Source organism: Protopterus annectens, chromosome 10.part0 (genome assembly GCF_019279795.1).
Source record: "Protopterus annectens isolate FY-2018-M chromosome 10.part0, PAN1.0, whole genome shotgun sequence".
NCBI classification, from domain to species: domain Eukaryota; kingdom Metazoa; phylum Chordata; order Ceratodontiformes; family Protopteridae; genus Protopterus; species Protopterus annectens.
In genome coordinates this window covers 352,630,158-352,654,413 of record NC_056744.1, presented here as the reverse complement: position 1 = coordinate 352,654,413, position 24,256 = coordinate 352,630,158, and positions in this window count along the sequence as shown.

Genomic DNA, 24,256 nt, shown 5'->3' with positions numbered 1-24,256 from the left:
TTCAAGTCCACTAAAGCCAACATCAAGGCAAAACCAGCCTCCCAAGCAAAGGATAATGATAAGGCTAATCAAGTCCACTAAAGCCAACATCAAGGCAAACCAGCCTCCCAAGCAAAGGCTAATCAAGTCCACTAAAGCCAACATCAAGGCAAAACAAGCCTCCCAAGCAAAGGATTATGATAAGGCTAATCAAGTCCACTAAAGCCAACATCAAGGCAAAACCAGCCTCCCAAGCAAAGGATAACAATAAGACTAATCAAGTCCACTAAAGCCAACATCAAGGCAAAACCAGTCTCCCAAGCAAAGGATAATGATAAGGCTACAAGTCCACTAAAGCCAACATCAAGGCAAAACCAGCCTCCCAAGCAAAGGATAATGATAAGGCTAATCAAGTCCACTAAAGCACCCATCAAGGCAAAACCAGCCTCCCAAGCAGAGGATAATGATAATGCTAATCAACTCCACTAAAGCAAACATCAAGCAAACCAGCCTCCCCAGAAAAGGATAACAATAAGGCTAATCAAGTCCACTAAAGCCAACATCAAGGCAAAACCAGCCTCCCAAGCAAAGGATAATGATAAGGCTAATCAAGTCCACTAAAGCCAACATCAAGGCAAAACCAGCTTCCCAAGCAAAGGATAATGATAAAGCTAATCAAGTCCACTAAAGTCAACAAAAAGGCAAACCAGCCTCCCAAGCAAAGGATACCGATAAGGCTAATCAAGTCCACTACATCTAATATCAAGGCAAAACCAGCCTCCCAAGCAACGGATAACGATAAGGCTAATCAAGTCCACTAAAGCCAACATCAAGGCAAAACCAGCCTCCCAAGCAAAGGATAACGATAAGGCTAATCAAGTCCACTAAAGCCAACATCAAGGCAAAACCAGCTTCCCAAGCAAAGGATAATGATAAAGCTAATCAAGTCCACTAAAGTCAACAAAAAGGCAAACCAGCCTCCCAAGCAAAGGATACCGATAAGGCTAATCAAGTCCACTAAAGCTAATATCAAGGCAAAACCAGCCTCCCAAGCAGGATAACGATAAGGCTGTTCAAGTCCACTAAAGCCAACATCAAGGCAAAACCAGCCTCCCAAGCAAAGGATAATGATAAGGCTAATCAAGTCCACTAAAGCCAACATCAAGGCAAACCAGCCTCCCAAGCAAAGGCTAATCAAGTCCACTAAAGCCAACATCAAGGCAAAACGAGCCTCCCAAGCAAAGGATTATGATAAGGCTAATCAAGTCCACTAAAGCCAACATCAAGGCAAAACCAGCCTCCCAAGCAAAGGATAATGATAAGACTAATCAAGTCCACTAAAGCCAACATCAAGGCAAAACCAGTCTCCCAAGCAAAGGATAATAATAAGGCTACAAGTCCACTAAAGCCAACATCAAGGCAAAACCAGCCTCCCAAGCAAAGGATAATGATAAGGCTAATCAAGTCCACTAAAGCACCCATCAAGGCAAAACCAGCCTCCCAAGCAGAGGATAATGATAATGCTAATCAACTCCACTAAAGCAAACATCAAGCAAACCAGCCTCCCCAGAAAAGGATAACAATAAGACTAATCAAGTCCACTAAAGCCAACATCAAGGCAAAACCAGCCTCCCAAGCAAAGGATAATGATAAGGCTAATCAAGTCCACTAAAGCCAACATCAAGGCAAAACCAGCTTCCCAAGCAAAGGATAATGATAAAGCTAATCAAGTCCACTAAAGTCAACAAAAAGGCAAACCAGCCTCCCAAGCAAAGGATACCGATAAGGCTAATCAAGTCCACTACATCTAATATCAAGGCAAAACCAGCCTCCCAAGCAACGGATAACGATAAGGCTAATCAAGTCCACTAAAGCCAACATCAAGGCAAACCAGCCTCCCCAGAAAAGGATAACAATAAGGTTAATCAAGTCCACTAAAGCCAACATCAAGGCAAAACCAGCCTCCCAAGCAAAGGATAACGATAAGGCTAATCAAGTCCACTAAAGCCAACATCAAGGCAAAACGAGCCTCCCAAGCAAAGGATTACGATAAGGCTAATCAAGTCCACTAAAGTCAACAACAAGGCAAACCAGCCTCCCAAGCAAAGGATAACGATAAGGATAAGGATAATCAAGTCCATTAAAGCCAATATCAAGGCAAAACCAGCCTCCCAAGCAACGGATAATGATAAGGCTAATCAAGTCCACTAAAGCCAACATCAAGGCAAACCAGCCTCCCAAGAAAAGGATAATGATAAGGCTAATCAAGTCCACTAAAGCCAACATCAAGGCAAAACCAGCCTCCCAAACGAAGGATAATGATAAGGCTAATCAAGTCCACTAAAGCCAACCTCAAGCAAACCACCCTCCCCAGCAAAGAATAATGATAAGGCTAATCAAGTCCACTAACGCCAACATCAAGGCAAAACCAGCCTCCCAAGCAAAGGATAACGATAAGGCTAATCAAGTCCAATAAAGCCAACATCAAGCAAAACCAGCCTCCTAAGCAAAGGATAACAATAAGACTAATCAAGTCCACTAAAGCACCCATCAAGGCAAAACCAGCCTCCCAAGCAAAGGATAATGATAATGCTAATCAAGTCCACTAAAGCAAACATCAAGCAAACCAGCCTCCCCAGAAAAAGATAATAGTAAGGCTAATCAAGTCCACTAAAGCCAACATCAAGGCAAAACCAGCCTTCCAAGCAAAGGATAACGATAAGGCTAATCAAGTCCACTAAAGCCAACATCAAGGCAAAACCAGCCCCCCAAGCAAAGGATAACGATAAGGCTAATCAAGTCCACTAAAGCCAACATCAAGGCAAAACGAGCCTCCCAAGCAAAGGATTATGATAAGGCTAATCAAGTCCACTAAAGTCAACAACAAGGCAAACCAGCATCCCAAGCAAAGGATAATGATAAGGATAAGGATAATCAAGTCCACTAAAGCCAATATCAAGGCAAAACCAGCCTCCCAAGCAACGGATAACGATAAGGCTAATCAAGTCCACTAAAGCCAACATCAAGGCAAACCAGCCTCCCAAGAAAAGGATAATGATAAGGCTAATCAAGTTCACTAAAGCCAACATCAAGGCAAAACCAGCCTCCCAAGCAAAGGATAATGATAAGGCTAATCAAGTCCACTAAAGCCAACCTCAAGCAAATCAGCCTCCCCAGCAAAGAATAATAATAAGGCTAATCAAGTCCACTAAAGCCAACATCAAGGCAAAACCAGCCTCCCAAGCAAAGGATAATGATAAGGCTATTCAAGTCCACTAAAGCCAACATCAAGGCAAAACCAACCTCCCAAGCAAAGGATAATGATAAGGCTAATCAAGTCCACTAAAGCACCCATCAAGGCAAAACCAGCCTCCCAAGCAGAGGATAATGATAACGCTAATCAACTCCACTAAAGCAAACATCAAGCAAACCAGCCTCCCCAGAAAAGGATAACAATAAGGCTAATCAAGTCCACTAAAGCCAACATCAAGGCAAAACCAGCCTCCCACAAGCAAAGGATAACGATAAGGCTAATCAAGTCCACTAAAGCCAACATCAAGGCAAAACCAGCTTCCCAAGCAAAGGATAATGATAAGGCTGATCAAGTCCACTAAAGTCAACAAAAAGGCAAACCAGCCTCCCAAGTAAAGGATACCGATAAGGCTAATCAAGTCCACTAAAGCTAATATCAAGGCAAAACCAGCCTCCCAAGCAACGGATAACGATAAGGCTAATCAAGTCCACTAAAGCCAACATCAAGGCAAACCAGCCTCCCCAGAAAAGGATAACAATAAGGCTAATCAAGTCCACTAAAGCCAACATCAAGGCAAAACCAGCCTCCCAAGCAAAGGATAACGATAAGGCTAATCAAGTCCACTAAAGCCAACATCAAGGCAAAACCAGCCTCCCAAGCAAAGGATAATGATAAGGCTAATCAAGTCCACTAAAGCCAACCTCAAGCAAACCAGCCTCTCCAGTAAAGAATAATGATAACGCTAATCATGTCCACTAAAGCCAACATCAAGGCAAAACCAGCCTCCCAAGCAAAGGATAACGATAAGGCTAATCAAGTCCAATAAAGTCAACATCACAACATCAAGGCAAACCAGCCTCCCAAGCAAAGGATAACGATAAGGCTAATCAAGTCCAATAAAGTCAACCTCAAGCAAACCAGCCTCCCCAGCAAAGAATAATGATAAGGCTAATCAAGTCCACTAAAGCCAACATCAAGGCAAAACCAGCCTCCCAAGCAAAGGATAACAATAAGGCTAATCAAGTGCACTAAAGCCAACATCAAGGCAAAACCAGCCTCCCAAGGCTAATCAAGTGCACTAACGCTAACATAAAGGCAAAACCAGCCTCCCAAACAAAGGATAACAATAAGGTTAATCAAGTCCACTAAAGCCAACATCAAGTCAAAACCAGCCTCCCAAGCAAAGGATAATGATAAGGTTAATCAAGTCCACTAAAGCCAACATCAAGTCAAAACCAGCCTCCCAAGCAAAGGATAACGATAAGGCTAATCAAGTCCAATAAAGCCAACATCAAGGCAAAACCAGCCTCCCAAGCAAAGGATAACAATAAGACTAATCAAGTCCACTAAAGCCAACATCAAGGCAAACCAGCCTCCCAAGCAAAGGATAATGATAAGGCTAATCAAGTCCACTAAAGTCAACCTCAAGCAAACCAGCCTCCCCAGCAAAGAATAATGATAAGGCTAATCAAGTCCACTAAAGCCAACATCAAGGCAAAACCAGCCTCCCAAGCAAAGGATAACAATAAGGATAATCAAGTGCACTAAAGCCAACATCAAGGCAAAACCAGCCTCCCAAGGCTAATCAAGTGCACTAACGCTAACATAAAGGCAAAACCAGCCTCCCAAACAAAGGATAACAATAAGGTTAATCAAGTCCACTAAAGCCAACATCAAGTCAAAACCAGCCTCCCAAGCAAAGGATAATGATAAGGCTAATCAAGTCCATCAAAGCCAACATCAAGGCAAAACCAGCCTCCCAAGCAAAGGATAACAATAAGGCTAATCAAGTCCACTAAAGCCAACATCAAGGCAAACCAGCCTCCCAAGCAAAGGATAATGATAAGGCTAATCAAGTCCATCAAAGCCAACATCAAGGCAAAACCAGCCTCCCAAGCAAAGGATAATGATAAGGCATGTTTCAGCTATGTAACCGTAAAGGGAACACCCAGTAGTCTGCTCAACTAATTGCAAATGGAACTTCCTAGACCGAACGGGGAGAAATAGCAATTTTGATGGCTGATAAATTAGCTCTAATTTCTCAGTTCTCCCCAGGATTGACCCACTACCATTTCTCCCCCAGCTATCACTAAAGAACAGGTCCTTGCTGCACTGTGAAACATAGCTCTTCCTAAACCTATTTAAATGCAGTTTAGACCAATGGATAGGAAATCATAAATTCACTTCTGGCATGTTGCCTTTGACCCTTATGGACAGAGGCAGTTTGCAGATGCCCAACAGCACAGGTTTATACCAAAGCCATTCTAGCTTGTGGCTTTGATAATCTGGAAAATAGGGGCATGAATGACTTGGCTTAAAAAAGCTCTAGGGCCATTAGCCTGGTAACCTCCTATGATTGTATTACCCCTAGTGAAAATAACTGGGATTATACCACAGATAATTTGAGAGGACCCGTGCATGATATAAAGCATTCAGGAGCTGCATCTGTCCATTAGTAGTACAGGGTGCAGTCCTTAATACCCATCCATAGATTTAGGTTGTATCTGAATATGCAAAGGGATCAGCTTTGATTTAAGCAGATGCGGAGTCTGTTCCACAGCAGTGGTCTCCTCTGTGAGATATGCCTGTCACCTCAAACCACTCTGTTAATTTTGCAGAAGAGGTTTAGATCCCTAGAAAAAGGATTTCTGGTGCCATTTGACTTGCTTATTTACAGTAGGTCCATCGATATTGGGCTGGAGGATGCCTTTTATGCCAGATACGTCACCTCTTAGCAGTCTGTAGGATACAGAGTATAATAGTGGGGCTTTCAGTCGGTCCATGTAGGACATACTGTTTAGGCCTTGTATCGTTTTAGTAAGGTATCTCTGTGGGCATTTCAACATTTGCATGTGCTTGGACAGATACATGCCAAAAGAGGCATTATACTCAATGACTGGCCTAATAATGGCTGGGTAAAGGGGGACAATGATATCTCTAGATCTATACACAATCCCTTTATTTATAAGCTGTACAATATAGAAGGAGAACAGTGGACACATGTTGGGTGAAAGTTAGGTCACTGTCCACCAAAGTTTTCAAATCCTGAACAACTGGGTGAACCCTTAGGGTATATTGTCAAAGTGGTAGTTCCCCAGGGGAGATGGCTTCCCAAAGGATCCAATAATGCATTTTTTTGTACTTGCTGTAGTTTCAGTCCATAATTTTGGCTCCAGTTATTTATTTGGGAAAAACCTTCCTGCAGGATGGCCAAGTCATTTGGGGGTTCAGTGACTGCTACTAGCTTGCAGATACCTGTAAATATAGTCATCCAGAGCACTTTGATATTGGCTTTTACTTCAGAGAAGTAGATGCCAAACAAGAGAGGTTCCAGCACTGAACCCTAGGGGATTCCAATGGTGACTGGTCTCTTTGTGGGGGCAGTTTCCCCTATTATGCTCTCCTCCATCCTGTCTGTGAACCAGTTGGCATTCCAGTGGGTGAAGTAGGTGTTTATTTTCAGTTTATTTAGCTTCTCAACTATATTTGGGGAGGGGGTCAAAAGCTTTGCCTAGGTCACAGAATACAGTATGTACCATTTTACCTTCATCCATTGCTTTGGTGGAGTTTTCAAAAAAGTCCACCAGGTAGAGTAAGCATGCCCTGCCTTGATGAATCCAAACTGAGATGGTTCCAGTGTTTGAAGGTTCCCAATGTCCTTATTGATTAGCTGCATGATAAGCCTTTCCATGGCTTTGCATATCAGGTTGGACAGACTTATGGGCTTGCAATTGCCTGGGTCTGTCAAAGGTCATCCCTTATGCAAGGGAATGACTGTAACTGCTCTCCATTCGCTTGGTACAAAACCTTTATGGAGGCTGTTGTTGAACAGTGTTGTTTGGAGGGTGGCTAAATTGCGTTTAATGCTACATACGATGCATTCAGGGATATTGTCAGGACCCATCGATGCAGTAGTTTTTGCTTTTGATAGCACTCTAAGGACTTGGCCTTGTCTGATAGTATCTTTGGAGTATAAACTATAGAAAAAAGCATCTGTGTTCATGGTGAGTAAAAGTGCAGATGTTTGGGGTACAAAGCAGATATTTCAATTTACTGGGAGATGGGAGCTACAACCTGGAACAAACAGTAACCCGCACATTCTAACACAATTTTATTTTACTATCTATATGTCAGTTTTGTGGTCAAGTAAGGGAAATTATTGGACTCCATCACAGTCTCTGCTGAGTAACTCTGCTCAAACTTACCCCCACTCCCTAAAATCAGACAACTATAATCTGTCAATACAGTCTGCTACCCCAGCCAACTGCCCCCTGGTGAAATATGAACCCTCGATGATAGCAGCACAGCTGTGCACTCTGTCGTAGGTCACCTGGCTGTACTGTAACTATATGCTAATGGAGACGCAGTTTGTTTTGTTCCTAGGTACTGTTATTCTCCCATTCATGTGGTTGCCAAGCTCAGTCATTTAACTCTTCATGTGAGGATACCTAGTGAGGAAGGCGAGAGAGCTGGAGGTCACGACCATTATCCAGTACAGATCAAGAAGGATGTGTATGCTTCCTAATTCTCCAAATGGTGGCAGATAGACAGTCTAGACACAAACACACACAGACACGTGCACACACATGTACGCTCACAAACACACACACACACACACACACACACACACACACACACACACACACACACACACACACACACACACACCACAATCAAGTTACTGCAATATGCTCCTGCTTGGGGCAGCATACCTACTACAATATGCTGCTCTTTCTCTACAAGACCTCAGTCAAGTGGCAGACATTGAGCTAAACTGCCTCCCCAGGATGGATAAGCCAACCCAAGCGGTTTCATCTTGTACCAGTGAAGGTGACAAGTCAAACGTGAGTTGATGGGACTGCAGTCTGGGCAGTGTTTCTCAGTATCATGGGTCTGGCCAAAAAACTGCTACTTTACTTTTGCATCTGACAAGTTTAAGATCCATATTCAGCATTTTTGCACTATATTAACCAACTCATAGGTCTATCTGCTTGATATATAAAGCTTCAACTATATTATTAGTCTGTACTTCAACAGACATATCTCTTTTAGCTAGGCATCATCATCATCATCAGAGAGCATAAGCTACAACCATTTATCACATATTATAATCAGATTGCAATTTAGCTCTTATTTCATAGGGTCTAAAAGGTCTTACTTCATTACCTTTTCCAAAACGTTGGAAAACATTACATCTAAGACACCTTTAGCAGCCTTTAGGTTGCTTGTTAAGCTATAATGTATCTTCTAAAGTGACATATTAGCATTCACTGGATATAATGTAATGTATGTTGCAGGCAGATTTCTGCAACACATGACTAACAAAACACTATCATCTCGCCCAACAGCAGAAATTTATAAGATGTTTAAAACCTCTATTTATTTTGAATATTTTATTCAGTTCTGGGAAGAATGTATCAGGGAACTTAATATCTTTGAGACTCGGTTTTGTATCAGCTGTTTCTAAAATGCTGTGATGGACAAGTGCCCAGCCTAGGATTGCTTTCTTGTCTTACAGCCAGTACTGACCAGAAGATGCTTTGGCTCTCCCTTCATCCCTGAATAGAATAAAGTGACCATTGTAAAATGAATGTACAGACAGCTCTGTAAATAGACCTGAGAAAGCATGATCATATTGAAAAATATTCTGCAACCTCTGTTATATAACCATTCAGAAATCTCTTTTGAGTAATTCATATAAGTAATAAAGTATACCGGTTGTGTTACACCACAACAAAGATGGGATGAATAAGGGAGGGATAGATATGCAAGGGCCAGCTGTAACAAAAGACAGACTCAGTACACCATGCAACATTTTTAGAAACTATAGCCCTTATGCAAAGCACTAATTAATGCATGACAGTTTTTTTTTGTACAGCATTTCATATAATGCCTCCAAATATGCATTTAAATTACATGTCTGTGCACTTAAATGCGCAAACATGCATTTGACATGCATAACTAGCCACTTTAAGCCACACTGCATGAAACAGAATAAACTTAAACAAAAAGACTTATTTACATTAATTAGCATTTTCCATAAGAGTTACAGGTTCTGAATATCTACCGTATTTTCTGTCAGCATATTTGTGCATTTGAAACTGAAGGCCACCATTTCGGAGCACTGTGTATACTTCCGCATATTTACAAATCAACCACTGTGTCTGTTTGTATTAGCACATTTATGAATGTGTTTGATAGAAATAATTTATAACAGAGAAGGAATGTTTGCCCCAGCTAGCCTGCCTGTTTCCTATCTACAGGATGACCTCCACATCATACCTAACCAATAGTTAAGCAGTAAAAGAAACCCCCTCACCCTTCATTAAAACTGCCTTATGGCTCACATACACTCCTGAGCACTGCTGCTGGTCTTACCTTGGAACATCGTCAGAAAGGCTGCTCCAATGACCCACTACATTTTGCAAAGTAGCAACATTTTTGTGTCTTTCCTGAGCTTGCTACTGTACAATTTCAAACAGGGACAGTACAGTAGACTCCCTCTTATCCAGCCACTCTTTAACCTGCCATCATATTTCTGCCGTAGCCCTGGCTAAAGACGGCAGAGAAGAACAGCAGTTCTGCCTCCTCTAGGCTAAATAATGACAGATATTTCAATTTTAGACTTCATATTCTTTAGAAAAATGCATACTAACACAAATTCTGTTATTCTAGCTGATTTATAACCTATAAATGCTATTCTGTATGCTTTTTCCTGATTAACCAGCCATTCGTTTTTCCAGCCTAAGGTCTGGTCCCAGCGAGACCAGATAAGAATGAGTCTACTATAGCTAGGATTCTTAGGATTATGCATCAGCTTTCAGATTGCTGCTCCTGTCTGGGGCAGTATACCTACTTTTACTTTTGCATATATTTTTGAATCCAGCACAGCAGCCCAGTGATAAGATCAAAGCTTCACAGCGCTATGTTTTGGCATTGTTCACTATCTAGGCAGAGTTTTGCATGTCCTCCCAATGTTGGCACAGATTTTATCCTGGCACTCCAGTTCCCCCCACCTCTCCAAAATATGCTGGTTGATTGACTATACTGTCCATATATAATTTATATTTACTCTGCCATTATAGTCTGGGCCCTGGCCAAAACAGGTCCAAAAAGAATAATTGACTTACTCAGTTAACAAAACAAGAAAAAAAAGATAAAAATGAAAGCTGCAGCTTCTACATAAACAATATAACTTTAGAACACATTAGAAGCCTTTAATTGGATAACCAATAATATAAAAAGCATACATTGCTATGGACACAGGTATCTTCTTTGCTGGTCAGCTGTACAGTTTTATGCTATATTTTTTTGAATCAGGGACATTCAACATCCTTGCACTAGAAAATATCTTGCCTCATTATACAGTAAACACTCAGTTAATTGGAATGCAAGCAACTGGCACTTTTAAGCAGCCGACAAAAAATATCGAAGAAATACAGTACAATTTTCATGTGTTGCACTTTCTGTTTTCCCCCCGCAGAAACATGCCTTACGTTTTCTAGAGTTTTAGAGTTTTAAAAAGGAAGATAGGAATAAATTCCCTCTCTCCCCAACCCGAGAACAAGTCAAACCAAAAAAATAGTATTAGGTACAGTATTAGTCAGGCCTATATTTAATAGTAACTCTCGAGCAATCAAAAACTAGTTATCTGACATCTACCAATCCACATGGGTGCCGGTTAACTAAGAGCTTACTGTAAATTAGTGTGTACACATTGGCTACCAATGGTGTATGTATGGTTACACTCTTAACTTTGCACTATGCTTTTTTGCTGTTTCACTTTTTTTTTTTTTAACAGTGCTGCTAGGATGCTACTACACAGATGAACACTGGTGCTAAGATGCTACTCTGTAGTTGAACAGTAGTGCTAGGATGCTATTAAGCAGATGAACACTGGTGCTAAGATACTACTCTGCAGTTGAACAGTGGTGCTAGGATGCTATTAAGCAGATGAACACTGGTACTAAGATACTATTCTGCAGTTGAACAGTAGTACTAGGATGCTATTAAGCAGATGAACAGTGGTGCTAAGATACTACTCTGCAGTTGAACAGTGGTGCTAGGATGCTATTAAGCAGATGAACACTGGTGCTAAGATACTACTCTGCAGTTGAACAGTAGTACTAGGATGCTATTAAGCAGATGAACACTGGTGCTAAGATACTATTCTGCAGTTGAACAGTAGTGCTAGGATGCTATTAAGCAGATGAACAGTGGTGCTAAGATACTACTCTGCAGTTGAACAGTGATGCTAGGATGCTATTAAGCAGATGAACACTGGTGCTAAGATGCTATTCTGCAGTTTAACAGTAGTGCTAGGATGCTATTAAGCAGATGAACAGTGGTGCTAAGATACTATTCTGCAGCTGAACAGTAGTGCTAGGATGCTATTAAATAGATGAACACTGGTGCCAAGATACTACTCTGCAGTTGAACAGTAGTGCTAGGATGCTATTAAGCAGATGAACACTGGTGCTAAGATACTACTCTGCAGTTGAACAGTGGTGCTAGGATGCTATTAAGCAGATGAACACTGATGCTAAGATACTATTCTGCAGTTGAACAGTAGTACTAGGATGCTATTAAGCAGATGAACACTGGTGCTAAGATACTATTCTGCAGTTGAACAGTAGTACTAGGATGCTATTAAGCAGATGAACACTGGTGCTAAGATACTACTCTGTAGTTGAACAGTAGTGCTAGGAAGCTATTAAGCAGATGAACACTGGTATGAGAGTGCTAATGTGCATATGAACAGTGCTGCTAGGATGAGACTGTGTAGATGAACACTGCAGCTAGGATGCTACTGTGCATATAAACAGTGCTGCTAGGATGCCACTATGCAGATGAACAGTGCCGCTAGCATGCTTGCGTGTGGGGGGGCCACTGCTGCTAGAATGCTACTGTGCAGATGGACAGTGCTGTTAAGATGCTACTGTGCAAACAGACAGCGCTGCTAGGATGCTACTGTGCAAATGAACAGTGTCTCTAGGATACTACTGTGCAGATGAACAGTAATACTAGGATGCTACTATGCAGATGAACAGTGCCTCTAGGATGTTAGTGTGCAGATGAACAGTGCTGCTAGGATGCTACTATGCAGATGAACAGTGCTGCTAGGATGGTACTGTGCACATGGACACTGCTTCTAGGATGCTAATGTGCAGATGATCAGCGGTGCTAGGATGCTACTGTGCAGAAGAACAGTATTTCTACGATACTACTGTGCAGATGAACAGTAACGCTATGATGCTACTATGTGGATGAACAGTGTCTCTAGGATACTACTGTGCAGATGAACGTGCCTCTAGGATGTTAGTGTGCAGATGAACAGTGCTGCTAGGATGGGGTCTATATTAGAAGCCCGAAGATCCATTTGAGCGAATCCGGAAAGAGCGACACATACTGCGCAAACTATGGTAATGGCGAACGTCCAAAACCGTGAAACTCGATATGTTGAATTTTCATGGTTGGCCTGTCTGCGGTATAGCTCCATAAGGTAAGTGTGCAATAGTTACGGACCTTAGGGTTAGTGTGCAGGTTAAGGTAATTGCATAGATAGGTAATGTATGTAAGGTTTAGTGTAGGGTTTTGTTAAGTGTATGTGTGTGGACTATTTGTTTTGTTTGGGTATATGTCTGTAGAGTAAGTGTGCGATATTTATGGACCTTAGGGTTAGGGTGCGGGTTAAGGTAAGTGCATAGATAGTAATGTATGTAAGGTTTAGTGTAGGGTTAGTAGTAGGGTTTGGTTAGTTTATGTATGTGTTTTATTTATTATGTTTGGGTATGTAGTATGTAGCATGCAGTGGGGTTGGCTGACTATGACGATTTGAGATTTTTAATTTTGCGGTTTAGGGGGTTCGGCGTATTTGCGGTTCGGGTTATATGTGTCGCTGTTGCGGTATTCGCTTAAATGAGTTTTCGGTTTTATAATATAGACCTCTAGGATGCTACTATGCAGATGAACAGTGCTGCTAGGATGGTACTGTGCACATGGACACTGCTTCTAGGCTGCTGATGTGCAGATGATCAGCAGTGCTAGGATGGTAGTGTGCAGACGAACAGTGGTGCTAGAATGTCACTGTGCAGCTGAACAGTGCTGCTAGGATGGTACTGTGCACATGGACACTGCTTCTAGGATGCTAATGTGCAGATGATCAGCGGTGCTAGGATGGTAGTGTACAGATGAACAGTGGTGCTAGAATGTGACTGTGCAGCTGAACAGTGCTGCTAGGATGCTACTATGCAGATGAACAGTGCTGCTAGGATGCTACTATGCAGATGAACAGTGCTGCTAGCATGGTACTGTGCACATGGACACTGCTTCTAGGATGCTAATGTGCAGATGATCAGCGTTGCCAAGATGGCAGTGTGCAGATGAACAGTGGTGCTAGAATGTGACTGTGCAGCTGAACAGTGCTGCTAGGATGCTACTAAGGAGATGAACAGTGGTGCTAGGGTGCTAATGTACAAATGAACATCATTGCTAGGGTGCTAATGAGCAGATGAAGAGTGCTGCTAGGATGCGAATGTGAAGATCTCTCAGAGTGAACAAGCATCTAGCAGGGCACTCCTTCTGTAACATCTGCAAAAGAAGTAAAAGAGCGGTTACCTTTCAATGATGCACCATGTAATTCTTTATATTTTCTAAAGTGTATATATAGCTTAGTTCACACATGGTAATGTGACAAGTCTGGTTTTGGATTGCAGCAGTTCTCCAAAGTTACAGGCTAAAGTTCTGGCAGGGTGATGATACGGCCGATCATATGAAGAAATCGTGCTGGTGTGAATGGCAGTCTCTTGCTTACTCCACTTATGTCAAAATAGTTAGATAAGTATTTCTCTTCTAACAAAACATGCTGTTAAGCTATTACATTGAAAAATAACTTTTTATGGAATGATTTTTTTGTACAAACAACTTATTCTAAGCATTACAAATGCTTTGCACAAAGTGTGCAAGGGTCTAATTCGTGAAAACGTACACAGGGATTATGATCAGGGATGATTTATACTAGAATATTTTCTGCATAGTTACTTCCATGTGGGCAAGTTATTTACCAAAGAAAATGTGGCTGATTTTATTTCCATAAAGGGAAAAGCAATTATTGATTTTATATATATGCAGAAGGTTCCTCTTATAAGCAAGCAATTTATCTAAAAATGTCATGAGCATTTTGTTTGAAAGGAAAAGACAATTTGTGCTGTACAGGAGCAAGTTACTCAGAGAGAATTTATATGGTATGAAGATACTTTGCCTAAATGTAATGCTAATAATTCTGCTTGAAGAAGAATCCAGTTACTAATTTATAAGAAAACTTAACGTGCAGTAGAATTCTGAACTAAAACGGTTTGTATATAGTCGTTTTGGTATAACATTTTATTATACAAAAACTTCTAAGATGGCCACTTACTAAAGAGCATATTAATTAGATATACACACTCATAGGGACATGATAAGAAGAAGTATTTTGGTGTATGGATTAAAAATTATTCTGTTATAGCAACTAAACAGAAGATAATGCAAACATCACGAAATTACAAGCTCTTGGTTATTTTTATGGATATGGATAGTAATATACAAGCAACAAAAATGTTTTTAGTCCCTTTAGTCTCATTTATAGGTCAGGTATATTTTTATCAACCAAAGGAGAAGTTGTGGATACCAACTAATAAAGGGTTTAAGGAATTTGTTTTAGAGGGGAAGAGGGCAAGAGTTAAGCTGGATAAGTTGATTCTCCCCATACAGCAAGGTTGTTTAGGGTTACCTAATTTGAAGAGGTACTTTAAAGCTGTGCAGTTAAGGCTCATATGCATAACTCAACTGGAGGGTCAGAAATCAAAATGGGAAAAAATGATAATTAAATGGGGGGGGGGTGAAAAAAATAAACAGAGACCAGGATTTAGGATGCATGTCCTTAAGGAAAATAGTAACAACCATTGAAAATATTTTGTTGTGTTAATAATATAATATTTTATTCAGAAAGTATCAGAATGTATTTTAAGAACTAAGCCAGTGAGGAAAAGGGGAAAGGAGATTTTACCAATGCGGATATTTGCAAATAGAGGTACAGGAAATAGATAAGAGGGGGATAAGAATCTACTGGAAGAAATTAACAAAAGAACCAATGTATTGGATGGAAATAATTGGGGTGGTTAAGGTAAAAGAGTGGGATGAGGCTAAGCAGAAGTTTGGTCAGCAGGTTAGTGATTGTCTTTCCTATCAGGGACATATAACAGAGTACAGACAAAGAGAAAGTGACAGGAGAGAGCTAAGTAAAACTATAACAGAGTACAGGCAAAGAGAAAGTGACAGGAGAGAGCTAAGTAAAACTATAACAGAGTACAGGCAAAGAGAAATTGACAGGAGAGAGCTAGGTAAAACTATAACAGAGTACAGGCAGAGAGAAAGTGACAGGAGAGAGCTAAGTAAAACTATAACAGAGTACAGGCAAAGTGAAAGTGACAGGAAAAAGTTAAGTAAAAGCACAGGTCTGGTAGAGCTTTTAGAGGAGTCTAGAACAGAAATTGTGTCCATAAGTGGTAATGTATCACAAAAATATTCCATGATAGTTATCATACTCAATCAGATTAGGTTAGAAAAGATTGGGAAAAGAAAATAGAGAGGCCTTGTACAAAGGAACAATGAGGAGAAATCTGTTGGGCTGCCAAATATGTTACACAAGCCAAAAAACCAAAATCAAACCAAGCTGGTAGTTGAAAATAAAGTCCACGACCTAGGAACTCAATGTTGATAGCAACTTTAATTACACAGAACTGATATTAACACAAGTAAAAATAATTTAAAATCAAGCGCTTTCACCCAGGGTCTCCCAGGCTTTGTCAAGACAAATTATTAAATGTTTAAATGCTTCCTTTTATACACACCCTTACAACAGCATTTTGAAATCAATCGTTCAATCAATCAATTAAGGGCTTTTTTAACTATTTCATTACAAATTTTGCCCCTTCTTTCTAAAAATATTGTACACAATCTATTAAAACATTCAATAATACATATTCTAAAAACAAGAGCTATATCCACTGCCTTCATATACTTATTTTTGTTAGTAGTTAAAACAATACAGTGAACCATAAAAATGTGTTTATTTATATGTTGTGTGACTTTCCTTCCCTGTTTTCACTAAAACCAACTCAGCAGCTTTATACTATAATAACATTTATTCTTCTTATATTGGCACCACTTGCAATATCAAAACCAAAAACTAAACTTAAAAGTTGTTACAGAACTTTGAATGGGCTGGACTTCTTAAAGAATATATGTGTAATATAACTATTATAATTTAGCCCTTCTAAGTTTGAGTATACTGCTTAAACTTATGGTATCATTAAGGCCAGGGGAGTCTTGAGGCATCTAATTTTAACTGCCAAAGTAGTTCTTTGTATTCAAGGGATGTTTCCCAATCTCCTCCTCTTGGGTTGCACTTGACCTGCTCCAGTACTATGAACCTAAGGTCCTTGTGCTCACAAACTAAGGAGTGTCTAAAAAATGCATTTGATTCTTTATGTTTACTGACTTCATAAAGATGCTCGTAGATTCTTTTTGCCAGTGTCCTTTCGGTTTTGCCAACATAAAAACTAAAACAATGCTGGCAAAACCCCAAATAAATCACTCCCTTTGTTTTACAATTAAAATAGCCTGGTGACCTAATATATTGCTTCCTTGGTTTCAAATAAAAACCTTTGGTGTTAATGATAAATGGACACTGTTTACAAGCCTTGCATTTAAATGTACCTACTAAGGATTGTCCATTGTACCCTTTGTTTACCATGTTTGTCTCAAATAGATCCTTTAAATTCATGTTCCTTCTCCTGGTGAACTGTGGTTTGCCCCCAAGAACTTGCTTGAGTTCATCATTCATAGTTAAAATTGGCCAATACTTTTCAACTATGTTTTCTACCACTGTACTTTCCTTACTTTTTGTATGAATAAATGCACTACTCTGTTCTTTACTTTTACTCTCTACTGTCCCTGCATCCTGTCTACGTTCCTCACCCAGTAAAGGGAAGTATTTATCCATCCTATTGGTCGTAACTTCCAACAATGCTGAATCAAACAATTGTGTGGGGTAGCCTCTTTCTGTGAACAATATTTTCAAAAAAGCAACCTCATCTCTAAAGATGCTTTCTTCACTACACATTCTGGAGGCTCTAATGAGTTGTCCCTTAATTATCCCCCTCTTTTGAAACAATGGGTGACAACTGTCAAAGTGGAGGAACATGTTGGAATAACTTTTCTTTCTATATATACTCGATTGAAAACATCCCTGCTCCGAGTTCTTGTATAAATTGACATCTAAGTAGTGTAGCCTGTCTTTGCTAATGTTGCTTGTAAATTTGAGGAATTCTGTATTGGAATTAATGTAACTAATAAATTGTTCCAATTCCTCTAGATTTCCTTTCCACAGGATACAAATGTCATCCAAATAGCGTTGGTAATGTACTAGACATCTGGTCCAATCACTGTTAAATATGTATTTCGACTCCCAATACGCCAACACAATGTTGGCGTACGCGGAGGCACAGGGAGTACCCATTGCCACTCCTCTTTTTTGTCGAAATAGTTCACCATTGAAAAAGATGAAATTGTTGGTGAGAATTGTTTCCATAAACTCAACCAAAAGACCTATGATGTTAGCACTCAAATTTGAGTGACTAGCCAACATGTCATTAAACCATGTTAAGCCTATGTCATGTGGTATGCTTGGAAACAATTCTATAACGTCAATTGTTACTAAATACTTTGTCTCAATGAAAAACTCTTTCTTAATGCTCCTAAGAAACTCCCATGAGTCCTTACAAAGGATCAATAATTTCAATAATTTGTCTTGACAAAGCCTGGGAGAGCCTGGGTGAAAGCGCTTGATTTTAAATTATTTTTACTTGTGTTAATATCAGTTCTGTGGAATTGAAGTTGCTATCAACATTGAGTTCCTAGGTCATGGACTTTATTTTCAACTGCCAAATATGTTACAAAGTCCAGAAGGTTTAAGATTTCTGCTTGGAAGTATCTGCATGGATATTTTTATACCCCAAGTAGGGTTGGGAGAATTATTCCTCACGTAGATAACAAATGTTGGAGATGTGATAGGGAAGAGCTACTTTGTTCAATTACTGGAAGCATGTTGTTTTGAGAATGCAATGAGCTGACTGATTGTACACATCTCCTACAGAACACTTTCATAGAAATGCTGCTGGAATAAACGTTAGTAACTAAGGAAATTATTATTTTGAGCTGGGATACAGGATCGCAGCTGCCTAATCATAGTAAATAACACTGACGGGCAAAAAAGAAATTACTAGAAAATGGACATCAAAACCCATGCCAACATTAACAGCAGTTCTGAATACTGTAAAAAAGACAAAAGAACTGGAAGTAGATCTTTAGAACAGGGAAGGAGCAAATGTTATAGAAATAAATGGAATTTCTAGGAATAATACCTGCAAAATAATGCTCAAGAGAGGACGTGAGGTTTAAAGGAAGACAACATTTGAGGAATTTATGCAATGTTTGAGTGAATGAAATTTGTTACAAAAGACAATCTACAGGAACACTGCACGATAATAAAGGAAATGTCATTAGTATGTCATTAGTACTCTTGATCTTAGCCAGAAGGTGTCAATGTTTGTGAACCCCTGTTGCAATTTAAAATGTGATGATTTAATAAAGATGTTTAAAAATATTACATACAGGTCAGGATTCAAAATCAAACCCATCTGCGAGAGTTAAAGCTGTGGTAAAAAGGACCTTTTAGTGCCATTATTGCAACCAGATATTCGGAGGTACATTACCTGCAGTGAGGAAAGACCTCATTATTGGCTCATTTGCATGTGTCTGACTTCCTCTGTGAATACCAGTAGCATTAACAAGCCCTTTCCTGCTGCCAATGTGACACTCACCACTGGTGGACGATGTACTGTGTTAGCACAGGCATCCCTCATTCAGTCCCCCAAACATACCTACATCTATCCAATCAAACCCACATATACAAACCACCACACACCATACTTGTCTCTTAGCTAAAGGAACTTCTCTGATCTTGCCTCTTGTTTTTTCGCCATCCCTCATAAATCACAAATGATTACAGTCAGTCGATAATACCAGATGTTAGAGTTGTATTCCTCTTATTCTTCAGAAAATGCATCATACTGCAAAACATGGGTTCTAATAACATAAGTGATTAGGGTAATAATAAAGTGCGTTCCTGATGTCTAGTTATCTCCCATATGTCTTTGTGTTGCAAAACCTCGTTTTATTAACTTTTGATGTGACTTAGGATAATGTTAAACAGTCCCTGGTATTTAGTGTTCCCCTGCCAGTATTGCAGGATTTGCTCAAGGGGAGTTTAGATGTATGGCACCCAGCTTCTTCACACATGCACAACCACGAACACACATACACACACACACACACACACACACACACACACACACACACACACACACACACACACACACACACACACACACACACACACACACATTAACACTTACCATACATTAAACACACACAATCCCTCAAACATTCACTGTCATGGATGCACTCAACCTTTCACCCAAACACACACATGTACACATGCACACACCTATCCTTCCTATTATCTAACTAACCCTCCAGCTGCAACCACCCAGAAAGACACACATTCACACATGCTCTCTCACACACACACACACACACACACACACACACACACACACACACACACACACACACACACACACACACACTCATAGACCACTTATACCTCTGCACACACTGTCACACAGAGACACATAAACACACACTTACACATGTGTATATATATATATATATATATATATATATATATACACACACACACACACACACACACACACACACACACACTCACTCACACACTCACTCACACACTCACACACTCACTCACACACTCACACTCACACACACACACACACACACACACAGCCCTCATCACTTCCTATCCACTCAAGTCCCTTATGCATAAGTTTTGGCCTAGTTAACTAATGCAACTGGCATATTTAAACAGCCAAGAGAGTCTATGAATTGATCAGCTGTGTAAAGAACTTGCTGAAGGCATTTTGTGGGAGAGCAAATTACTAATTATCATGTGCTGCTTTCCCAGAATGCCTCATCTACATTTGCAGTACACCAGCTGTCTCTGAATCAGAAATAGCTACAGCCAGTAGTAAAAAGGGCTTACCATTGGCTGTAATGTTTCTGAATCTTGGCCACAGCAATAACTGATATAAAAATGCAGAGTGAAAGGTTGTGCATGGAGTCAAACAAAATATTCATTGTTAAACACACACTTTACAAAAGAGCTATTAGCATAACATGAATTATACACAGTGACCACTTGCATAGAGAAATAATAAATAGCACTGAAAGTATTTAGTGTCTTAACAATGTATTTTATAAACGGACTCTTGGAAGCTAAATGCCTAGTCATGAGTGTAAGACTAGGTTCAGAGGATGCCTTGCAGTGCATCACAAGGTTGGTTGCTCCCTTCAGCTGCTCTAATCAGTATAGTGAATAAAAATATATCTTTAGAATTTAAATGTTATTTTTTATGTAATTTTGATGATAGTGGTGTAGCAATTTGTTGTTTTTTAAATAATGGTTTCTGATTTGTTGAAGTGAGAACAAGAGATGTTTTATGAGGAGCAGATGTAGCCTGGGGGTACCTTACTGATTCTGAATCACAACCCAGTAAAGACAGCAATCAGCAAACAGTAATAAAATTATGGAAAGCAGACATGGAATGTGCCCTTTTAAGCAGTCAAAAAAGCACATTAAAGTTGTGTCTGAGTATCTGAATCCTGATGTTAAGTAGCACAAGTCAACTGGGGATGGTTCTAGTGAATTTCTCAAAGAGCTATATGATGCTATTACACTGTTCCAACAAAAGATGGTGGATGCACCAGTAGCAATGTCAGCGGCATAACAGGTAGCACATGCACCTTTGGTGCAGAAGGCTGTGGGTTCTATTCCTACACCAGGTCGATTGATTACTGACACTGCAGTGCAACATAATGGGGGGGGTATATTCACGCCTGAGTGTGTCATCCTTCATATAAGATGATAAACAGAGGCCCCATCTGCTTGAGTTGGTGGTATCTCAGGTAGATGTAAAAGAATCCATGGCACCTATCGAAAAGAGTAGGGGTCTTTATTGTATTTACAAATATATACATCTTATGTACAACTTTTCAACACATATTTACATTATTTACAATATTATAACATGATTCTTACATTTATATTAAACTTTCAATTTTTTAATTCCCCCAACTCTTTTCTCCACAACCAAAGTCTTACTTTCTTCAAAATATCTGAAAATAATCACTTTCCAGTGTATTTTACTTCATTAATTCTTTTGTTCCATATTATCCATATTATACAAAACAATTTTGCATCCAGTTTATGTCCTTTTGTTTTACATTTTTATAATTTACATATTCAGTCATGTACATATTAATACATTCAATGTTCACCAATTCTTTTAAGTATCCTTTGTCATATATTTCCTTCCACATTTTAAATGTCCTTTTACACTTTATAAAAACATGTTCAGTTGTCTCTAATTCACCACAATATAAACAAATTCTATCTTTTATTGTCTTATATGGGATGTTTGCCTTGACCGGTAATTTACTTATTCATAACCTTCACAAAAATCTGTACATTCTACATATTTTCTTTTTTTTTGTACTTATTAATTCTCATTTTTACTGCTTTGATCTTCTCTTCACTTATTTGTTTCCAATGATAAACATAATAAACTTTTTCCATTATATTTTCATATCACATCCTTCTATGTTTGTTCTACTTTTCCTATATCAATTTTCCATAGCAGTATTTGTTATTGATATAATGTCATGGCCATACAATTAACTTTTTTACTTCTTTTTAAATATTCCAGACTTTCCCAAATTGCTTTATGTTTCCCTTCTATGACTTTTGATAGTAACCTTTCTTTCTCTTTCCTGTTTACTAAGATTTTATACAAGTTTAATGAAAAAACATATACAGTTGGGTGCAACAAGCTCAACCCTCCTTTGTTACATACATAAATAATACCTCTTTTCACTGTGTTTAGTCTTGACCCCCAAATGAATGGAAAAATTACATTCATTATAGGTCAGTACTAGGCTAGCAGCAAAAGTACCTAAGTAAGCCTAGCCAACAAGGCTCCCTGGCTTTCACCACCCAAGAAAGTTATTTTCCAGCAGAGCCACAGGAGTGATCCCCGGGGTGAATTTCCTATTTCTCATCCACTCATCAAGAATTTTCTTCAAGAGTGCTAATGAGGAACTTTCCTTGACATAGATGGGTAGTTTGTTTCAGAGTATGGGAAATCTCTGGGACAGGAATCTATCCCCCCAGGGTGCTCTGTTTTTTGTGGTGACAAGGTTTAGGTCCCTAGAGTTTGTGGCTTGGAGGGGAGGGATTGGGATTTATTTAGGTGTAGCATGTCCAACAGCTCTGTGTTGGACACAGCTTTGTATGTTAGGCAGAGATCGCCTCTCAGTAGGTGATATGCAACGGAGTAAAGCTGGAGTTTTTTCAGACGGTCTGTGTAGGGCATCTGTTTGAGGCTGGTAATCCTCTTGGTGAGGTACTTCTGCAGCCTTTCCAGCTGTTGCAGGTGTCTTGTGAGGTACATTCCAAAAGGGCATTGTATTCTATAATGGGTCTAATGAGTGATGAGTACAGGGGAACAATGACCTCTTTTTTCCTGGATGAGAACCCTTTCATGATGAGGTGTGGCACATAGAAGGATTTCCTGACCACTGTGGTGATGTGATTATCAAAGGAGAGACTACTGTCCACCTGGGTCCTAGGGTCTCATCACACATTTGGTGTTAAGTAGACTGCTGCCTATGTGGTAGTTCATGGGTACAGAGTTTTTACCAAAGGGGATGACAATGCACTTTTTGGCATTGAGCTTGAGGCCATGGCTCATTTTTATAATGCTAACTGAATTGTACATACATTAGCTAAATGTGTAATTTTACCTAATATTATGGAGTTATTTAAATATGCCTTTTGCCTGCTTTACTTTCTCCATATCTTTTGGAGTTCTAGTACCATGACAAGAATGGACCCCATTGCTAAGTCAAAGTATGATTAAAGTTCATCAAATTAGTATTGTTTCACTCTTTGATGTCAGCCAAAGACATTTTTCCTGTACGACAGCCTAAATGTTCTCCAAAATATGCAAAGAACTTGTATTCTAACTATCATATCTCTCCATTGTTGTTCTCTTAATTGTTCATTTCTAAACTATATTCCTAGGATTTCCATCTCTTCTTCATTAAATTTAATGCCCTGTATTTCTCCCAATCTATCTCTTCTTCATTAAATATTATGCCTTATATCCCTCCCAAAAAAAAAAAAAAATAGTCCTTTACTTTTTTCTTTATTAAGAGTCAATCCTAGTATCTTCAGTTGTTTATTGAGCATTTCTATGGCTGTTTTCATTCATTCTGCATTCTTAACTGCTAACACTAAGTCGCCTGCATATGTAAACATGACTGGAATCATAATTCCTTCTGGTGACTGGTATTAAGCTTTTTCTAATGTGGAATTAATCTCAGTGACCACTGCATTCATAATTAATGCAAATCAGATGCTGCTGGTTGGGCATCCTTGTTTGATACCACTTCTCAGTCTTATAGTTTCACTTGTCCATCCATTGATTACTAATCTTACTTTGCTTTCCATGTAAAATGCCTACAAAACATTTATTTTATTACTTATGTTATATTCCTCTAAAAATGTCCACAATGCTTTGTGCTGAATTTTGTCAAAAGCTTTGTTTACATATCCTATTAATATTTTTAATTCTGTTTTTTTCTGTTTACGTCATCTACTATTTCTTTTATTAATATTAACAGTTTTTGACTTCTTTTATTTCTAGTTCTAAAGACTGTGTCAGATAATAATGTATTAACTTTGTTTGCTATTCTTTTTTTTTCTGTTATTTTCATGAAAAT